An 8,668-nucleotide genomic window follows, 5' to 3' on the forward strand; every position below is an offset into this window, starting at 1 on the left:
CAGCGCGCGCGCGAGCGAGCGCGCCCACACCGGAGCGGTAGCATATCGTAGGTCCGCCTGCCTACCGGAACTTTTCAGACACCGTCGAACGCGCGCGCGAGACAGAGAAAGAGAGAGAGAAAAAGAGTGGAAAAAAGGGGCTGAGAGAAGAACGACGGAACGCCGTGCTAGAGAGAAAGAAAGAGAGAGAGAGATAGAACGAGTGGGAGCCGCGATGCGACCGCGGGGATGTAACGGGTGTGGATGGAACGTCGGCGCGACGACTGGACTTGTTCACGAATTTTTTTCAGGTTGCCGAGGTGGAAATTGCTTCCAGAGAAATTGGATTTCGCGATAATGGCGCGAATCAGTTCCAGAGATTTTCAGGAAACCAAAACGCCGGGAAAGGAGCACGGAGGCCCGCCTCCCGCTCGATTCGTCCCGGTATTGGCGGCAGCTGTAACTTTCTCGATACACGCGAGAACTCGTGCGCGTAAACTCCGTCGTTCCGAGTTTAGGGATATCTGGGGACCGCCGATGCGGAATGAAATTAAATTTTTCTTGGAACTTTAACGCCACTCAGGTATGCCTGGTGAGGCAGTTGCCGCTGATGATGAAATCGATGCAAGCGTAGAGAATTCTTCTCGAGGCTCCGACGCTGTTTTTCATATTGCATCCAGGTGTTCGTTAAACGAACGACACCAATCTCTTTTTTATCTTTGGATAACGAAAAAGTAACTGGGTTCCTGTTCTGGTTGGGCAGAGAGTAGAATCCCTGGTTAACCATAGTACTATAACCCACGGTATGAGTGGGTTCACCGGGTTTAGCGAGCCTCTATACAACGAGTAACCCGACACTGCGGGTTGCTCTAGAAAACTGAGAACCAACCCGGGATCGGGTTACAGTTAGAATCCCGATTACGCGGTATCGGGTTACGGTTGGAGATCCTGTTACGCTTCTAATACTTATAAGACACCGTCAGTTTCGCTATCTCTTTCTTTGAAGTAGATTTACGTAATATCATCGTCGATACTAGCTGCCTAGTCTCATAAAGCACCAGTCGATGCTAGCGTTCGAATTTCAACAATTTCTAGAAGCCTTAAGAGACTTATGTCATTTATGAGCACTCCGTTCGATGGTATGCCGGCCTCAAGGATTCGTATACGTATATCTGGACACCGCCGTAATGGAATGGAATTAATATCTTCTTGGAACTTTAACGCCACCCACGTATATCTCACGGGAGCATTAGCTGTTGATGACGTGAATGATGCAAGCGTAGGATTCTTTCGAACAGGATAAAATCGACGAAGAGTGGCGGGTCGACGGTGACCCGCCGTCGGCTTGAAATTGCGTAACGAGGACCGCGAACCGTTGATCCCCGGCTCGATCCTGGGCGATGGTACCAGGAGATAGAGAATAATCGTTCGACGAGCGGGTCTGGTCGGGTGGTTCGGTCAGCGCAAAACGCGCGGAAGCTCGGTCGCTTTCGTCGCAGCGCTTCCGATCGGGGACAAGGCGCTCTCAGCTATTCCAACAAAGTATTCCGCACACAGAGCCGCGGGCGCAGTCGCCGGAGTCTCCGAAGTTGCCTTAATCTCGATCCCCGTCTCCCTTGCCCTCCCTCCTCCTCCTCCTCCTCCTCCTCCTCCTCCCCCCGTCACTGGTAACGACAGACTTTGAGGGTGACTTTGCGTTCGTGGGGAGGGACTGCGAGGGCAGCATCGAGACCGGCCGTGGAACGAAGGGGGATAGGTATAATCCGCGCGAAGAAAGAACGCGAGGGAGGGAAAGCGAGGAAAGGAAGGCGACGTCGGAGGGAGAAACGGGAATACCTGAGCACAAAGGCGCGCTCGAAATGGCAAAACGCAGGCGTCCACCGGCGAATACGTGGGACTCTGGGAGCCTGGACCCGCATCCCGCGACAACCAGGCGTCCCTTCACGCTCGACGCCGCTCGTCCGGGACGGCAAACGCATTCGTTTCGGGTTACGGCGTGATTGTCGCCTGTGAAAGCCGACCGATCTGTCCGCAGAAGGTTGCGGGGGAAGAGAACAAGCCGGGAGATGAACACAGTGGGAGGGCGGTACCCCTTAACACCGGGCACGAGGCAAAAAGGGGTCCAGCTGCGCTGCATCCTTGTCCGGGCTGCTCCGAAGGGGGTCCCGGAGATTATTAAAATGCTAGAGGGGTGGGGTACCGTTCTACTGTTACCGGGGCTGCGTGGCCACGAAACCGGTACACTCCCCTCATCTCCCCCTCCACGCCTTTTTCCCCTCTCCCTTCCGGGCAGCCTGATTCGGCATTCAAGTTCGACTCGCGACGCATGGGCCGCTGCATAAAATCCCCCCCCCCCCCCCCCCCCACAATGATACCAATCAAGTACGAGCCACCGAGCCTACCAATCGGGGAGGCTTCGATGCGCGGCGACAAAAATTTTCGGGGCTGATCCGACAAACGGCCCGTGGCTGCTCGAGAGAGATCCGAGTCGGGAGAAAGTTCGAAGGGAATCGGATTGCTAATGAGCGATTTTCATTAATGATCCTTCGAACGTCGAACTTTCTTTCGACTCCCCTTCCCGTTCCGTTCGAGCTCGGAAGGGCGAGAGACAGCATAATGGGGTAGTCAAACGATATGGCGAGGATAATCCTTCGCTAATTTTGACTGACCATACCATTCTTATCCGACTATGGGTATATTCTTATTATTATTGTTAAACGATGTTATTGTGCGCATAGCTTGCGCTTAGCGAGGCTTCTTTTCAACTTAGTCCTGTAAATTGAGATCGTTACCACTCTGGCAGAGTAATCCCAGATTTCAAGAGAATCGTGATTCTCGAATGTGTCAGTTGAAAATGGAGACTATCGTACCTGCGAATTATACCGTTTGAGGCTACCAGGTGCAAGCTACGACTTCCTGGTAAGACGTGGTCGTTGCACCTATAGTCAAATAAAAGTCGCATGGTCATTCAGAGTTGCCAAGAGGCTGTCCCCGCGATACGGTTTGACTACCCTGTCGTCCTGTGTTTCGTCACTTCGCGTCTTTTGAACAGAGAAGCGACGGAAGTGGAAGGAAAGTTCGATGTTTAGAGGATACCTCACGATTTCAGTTTATGCTGTTAAAACGATCCTGATTTTGTCGTTTTAAATTCAATTCGTAATCACAAAAGTGTTGCATATGATTTGTCATCCAAAACAAGTGAGAACAATGTTATTAATATTTGCATTAATCGTAGTAATATAGAATCCTCAGCAATACCAACTTAAATTTTAAGAACTATTGATTTCTCTCAGCACATCCATCAGTTGAATTACCTTCAACGAATTATTTAAGCACAGCGAAGCAGACGCAATTACGAACGACCCGTGTCACCGTTTAGCGACCTAAACGACGAAGACCTACGACCTTCTGACACTTAGTAGCTCCTTGAACACCTTGCGCGTACCGACACAAAGAATTCGTAAGCACGTGCAGTCTGTCCCCTGGGGACTAGTTACCTGCGAGCTTTAAGGATCCTAATACTTTGTTTAGGGTGGGCCCATTGTCCAGGACAGGACGCTAAATGAGACCATTAGAAGACGACCCGACTGGGTGCCAAAAAAGCCTCGCCTCGAGCAATTTTTTTCGCGTCTACTGCAAGGTGACCCATTCTAACCTTCCCGGGCGATTATTTGCCTACCCTAAACGTTGCCCATGCAAGAAGTGTTTCGACTTTAAACGAGTCACAAATTCATTATCTGCATTTTTAAATCTCGATTTAGTCCTATTATCTATTTTACAATTTGTTACACCAGTGTGGGTGTATTTTGAAGACAAATATAATTTGGATTACAGAGGGTTTAATCCACGTGGGGCACAAAGCAAAATTTTTTAAGCAATTGTTTAAGTACTTACATAAATCCTCTTGGAGAGGTATGACAGTCCTGACGTCTTCTATTTCCTTGACTTCGGTGGTTTTCCCAGATGTCCTATTGGTTCTGTAGAAAGGAAAAAGATATTGAAGCATAACTCCGTCAGAGAAAAGTCTATAGATCTATTTTTTCAACAGGTTCATTTCGTAAATACTGGCACATGCAGGAATCCGGTTTAAAAATCGTATCGCAATAGGATGAAAGTCGAAGTCTACCGTATCGAACCCGTTAGACCAACAGTCATCAATTTTCTGACTGTTTCACGCGAGACAGGTAGATCGTACCGAAAAGAGCGACAGACCGCGAGACGGTCCAACAATTTTCGCCTGTTACCAGCTTCCTGCAGCCTCGTACTTTCGAACCAGGAACAGCTTACTTACGGTCCAGGCGCGCATAATCGCGCGGAAACGTTCCACAAACAGCTCCGCCCCGGGGTCCATAGATTCCCGCCGAGTTTGTCCCGGATATCGTCTAGGCCAGCTGCGGGGAGGGATCGTCGGCAACGTCCCGTCACTAATTACATTCTCCTCGCGCAATCACGGCCGCGTGTACACTTACAGGCATCCCGTTCCGTCTCTCTGGCCCGCGTCCAATTCCCCGCTGAATCAGAAGCTCCTTGGCTATCGTCGAGTATCCTCTCCTTTACGCTCGCGTTCTTTCTCGAAAGTAGTCTCGCCGGTACCTGTTCCCTCCGCTGGCTCCTCCTAGGGCTACCTAGGCACGTAAGGCTGCTGCACGCGTGCGGACGGATCGAGACCTGGAAATCCTGAAACACCTCGGTCCCACAGGTTATTGAGACGCCTCGCTGCGGGACGAAGGGTACCGTGATTTCAATCTTTTTTCGCCAACAGTTTTTTAAAAGCAGAAGATCTTGAACGATACGCGTTCTCAACGAATAGCGGAACTTTGTACAGATGTCCTGATGGAGAATCAACTGGGGACTTTTGGGTTTTAAATGATGGAATTAGAACTTAATGGGAACTTAATGGAACTTAATTACATACAAAAATATGTACAATTTATACAACACCACGAATAGTGGAACTTTGTACAGATGTTCTAATGGAGGATCAAGTGGGGACTTTGGGTTTTAATTGATGGAATTGGAACTTAATGAGTCGTTATACAGGTGGGGAATTTTTGGGAAGGTTGTGATATTTTTTAAAAATTTAAATTGTATTCCAATAATTGGACAATGTTAATGTTTTTTGAACAAGGGAAAGTAATTTTTATACAGATCTTGTGAGACACAATTTATAGATTAGGTTCAGTAGTGAAGGGAAGGTTCAAGTTTTGGAATCAGGAATTAAATTTATCATCTACTTAATATTCTTTATATACAATTTATACAACATCACCAAGAATATTAAAAACTAAGAAATGTACACTATAATTTACAAGACTCCAAAAAAGTTTAAATAATTTTTGCTCCAAACTATAACACTTAACAAACTATAGGCAACAAGAACACATCTAATATTTTAAAACAATCAAATAAATATCTATTAGAAACTACTCAATTACAAAATAATGACCTATATAAAACCAAAAAAGTGCTGTATATTCTTCAAAGAAAATATTTAATATTTACAATATTAACACGGCTACCAGAAGCGAAGGGGCTGTGATTTACCAAGAATTCGAGAGAAATGTAACTAATTTCGCGGGAAATTCATCCATCAGCGCGATCAATCCCGGAATCGGTAGTAGGATAACAAAAAGGAGGGGGGAAAAAAAAGCGTATATCGACTTCCATTAAAAGGGAAACCGTAATACCCGAAGCGTCGAAAGCGATAAAATTTTATCAGCGGCGGAGTGCGTCGTACACGCGAGCACGCAAAAATCCATACACGCGGCCAACCCTCTAACACACCCCCGCATTACGGGGTGAGATCTGTAAAAGTTGAAACACTCGGGCAGGGAAGCGTCGCGCGTTTATCCGCACGATTGCGCGCAGATATCGAGCCGCGGCGATATCTTCTCGAGTCGTTTCCGGTATCGGAAACTTTCCAAGGAACGATGCAAACTGGGAAAGGAACGATTATCCTTTGGACAGGATCTCCAACCTTCGCGGACACTGAACATTTTTTTTCGACCCTCGTCCACCCATTGATTCTGAAATTTTTTAACAGACTTCCTCCGCCAAAATCAATATTCCAATGAACGTATCAATAATTCCAGCACCAAGAGTATTATCTTACGCAAAAATAGGCTCCAGAATATCTACGAAAACTTATGCACAGTGCGTTCAACGCCTAAAGGCGTTAGGAAAGCATGCCGAATGCATTCGACTTTGGAATACCCCGCAGTAATTTCAAAATTTCCACGATGCAATTTCTCGTCTTTCCCGTTCAACATTCTCCGAGTTAGTTCCATTTTCGATACCCGACAGCACCCCCCAAAATTAATTCCGAAACCCGGCGCAAGTTTTCTTGTCAAAGATTCGTATAGAAACAAAGTTGTTTCGCAAAAGTTCTGCGGGAAAGTCGTTTTTCGGAAGATTCCCGCGAAAGTTCCCGTGGAACGAAGTTCGAAATTACGTCTACACTGGCGAAATCGATGCTGTTGAAGTGCCCGGACCAGCCGAGGCCGGGAAGAAGAATGGAGCCGCGTTAACGACGAGAAATTTCGCGCGCGCAAGTTATCTTCGATGCTGGCTTGCCGGGTAACCGGCGACTTCCTGGAGGAAGATTCTGGCCCCTCGATGGATGGGGTTGTACAGGAAACGAGGATTCTTCTCGCAGCGAGATCCGCCTGGTAACGGAAGCGAGTTATCCCGCGTGTTGATCTTGGATCTTGCGGAAGACGAATAGCACATAGAAAATCCAAGTACGCCGGAAGTTTTTCGGAAAAATTCACCTGGGAAACTCAAATAATCCTCGATTCCGAGCGAACGATCGAAAGCCGGGGGTAATTGCTGATAGAAGTCCCGTGGTCTCCCGGGGAAGATTGATGGCGCACGAACTCTATAGTTACTGGAATTTTCTTCCCAATTTTTCTGCCCCGAACCCGTCCACAGTCTGACTTTTCAAGTAGAAAATGGGATTTTGTGTTTCTAAAACTTTGGACTGATTCGATTCCAGGATGATAATTTTTCTTTCTCGAAAATTTATTTAGGTTAAGTCAGAGCCAGATTCAAATCGAACTACTTAACAAAGTCCCTGGATTTAGGTTAAGTTATGTCCAGATTATTTTTAAAATAAGACAATTAAAATCGACCTACCACGCAGCAGGAAATCAAATTTTTTCGAATTCCCTATGCGGTTTCTAAGAAATCCAAACGACTCTCTTTCGATCGGAGCTCGAGGTCCTTGATTCCCCCCAGGCACGAAAAGACCCTAACCTTTAAAATCCTTGATCTTCGTACAATTTTCTTCGTCCAGGAATGGTCAGCTGGATTACTCCCCGGTGGAAAACGTTGGCCCGTGAATAAAGCGAAAAATCAGTGAGCCGCGAACGGGGTGACGTATAGCTCAAGAGCCGCCGCTAACTGCTCAACGTATAACCGAACTAATTACGTTAAGATGGATTACTCGTGGGAGGGGAGCATATTTCAGTCGAACGAATTGGCTTAAAGGAAACGGAGGCGCGCTTTAAAGCCGATGTACGCGTCGGAGTCGCGCGACCGCGCCGGTCAGCTTAATAAATTGCTAATGCTAATAACGAAGAAGGGCTAATTACGACCGCGGAAAAAGACGGAGGGGATGATCCGCGCGGCTGGCAAACACGGCTGGGCAATTAGTTGAGCGACAGAAACGAATGAACGGACCGTGAAACTCGCCGTTTATGGGTGTAAATTAAGCGAATCGTTTGGGGAGCGCGAGGATCGACCCCGGAGACGAAAACAGACAGAGAATTCGCGCAACGCTATAGTGCGGGAGATCTACCGGTGAAAATCGTGACACGATGTTTAGGAATCGTGTTTAGAGAAATATCAAACTGACAGGGGGACAGATTTGTATGTACAATAGGAGTAACCATAATTAATTACGAAATTCAAACACACAAATTCCTCGTGCAGAAAGAAATCGAAAATTCCTTTTCCATTTTGAAATCTGGGGTAGCGTTTTCGAGATACAAGCAGTTATAGTTCCCATGTGTTTGAAATGGCGCTAATAGCTGATTAGAATAAAATGGCGCGCGTCCAGAGTGAGATCAGTAAGCTTCAACTGCTTGTATCTCTAAAACGAAGCCTCAGATTGGAAAATTATGAAGGACCTTTCCTTTTATTTTATATAGGGGCTCATAAAGAAACTGAAATAATGTATACAGTATTTCAAAACTACACTATGTACAAATATATTACATTTTTATAGAATATGTAGGGAAATAGATTTTACAAAAGCAAAGAAAAGTATATGAAAGTATTCTGTAGATCTATTCAGCATGCTTGTGATATTTTTAATTATGTACAGACCTGTGAATTGATATGGTCGACAAAATTCTGTATAGAATATACGAATTAAATAAAAATCGTCTTGTGACAATACCAGTTTATCTAAAAACTAACTACTATATGTCGTATGTACAATGTGATTTCTAGTTACACGAAAAGTCACAAAGAATGATATATACAATGTGAAAAATATATTACATTTTTACACAACATATAAACAAATACTGTATGACATGAGTATGTACATCTATTTAAAGTATTCAGCCAAAATCTGTGTTATGGTACCTTGAATTATGTACAAAATAATACACACTTGAAATAAATAAACGCAATCATCAACACTTACCCTTCAGTTCCTTATGATTTTATAGAGAGACAGATT

Source organism: Colletes gigas, unplaced genomic scaffold (genome assembly GCF_013123115.1).
Source record: "Colletes gigas isolate AHSC1104 unplaced genomic scaffold, ASM1312311v1 Colletes_gigas_Sc00007, whole genome shotgun sequence".
In the NCBI taxonomy this organism is placed as follows: domain Eukaryota; kingdom Metazoa; phylum Arthropoda; class Insecta; order Hymenoptera; family Colletidae; genus Colletes; species Colletes gigas.